Genomic DNA, 529 nt, shown 5'->3' on the forward strand with positions numbered 1-529 from the left:
CACACACACACAACACACAACACACATTCGTTATTTTCTCTGTCAATCTGTGTATTTCTATGTCCACAAGCACACATGTATACAAACTCCATTCCTTGCTCTCTCCCTCGCTCCACTGTAACGCCAAACCAGACACAGCACTCTCTCTCTTTCTCTCTCACTCTCTCTCTACCTCTCTCTCTCTGTCCTTACACACGTTCATGGTGTGATCCAGCTGAGTGGGTGAAAAGCGAAGGAGAGAGAGAGAGAGAGAGCAACAAGCAGTTGTCAGTAAGTTTGAGGCAGGAAAGCAGAAGCAGGCAGTCAGTGAGTTCATGAAGGCAGTAACTTATAGAGGGTAGAGAACAGTTAGTGAGTAAGTAAGTTAGAGAGAGAGAGAGAGAGAGAGAGAGAGAGAGAGAGCGAGCAACAAGCACTAAGTCATTCATTGCATGCAGTAAATTATAGAGGGCAGGAAACATACAGTGAAGTTAGAAAGAGTGGGAGGGAGAGAGAGAGATTGCAGAAGGCAGTAGTCAATCACTCAGCA

Source organism: Poromitra crassiceps (genome assembly GCF_964638095.1).
Source record: "Poromitra crassiceps genome assembly, chromosome: 2".
In the NCBI taxonomy this organism is placed as follows: Eukaryota; Metazoa; Chordata; class Actinopteri; order Beryciformes; family Melamphaidae; genus Poromitra; species Poromitra crassiceps.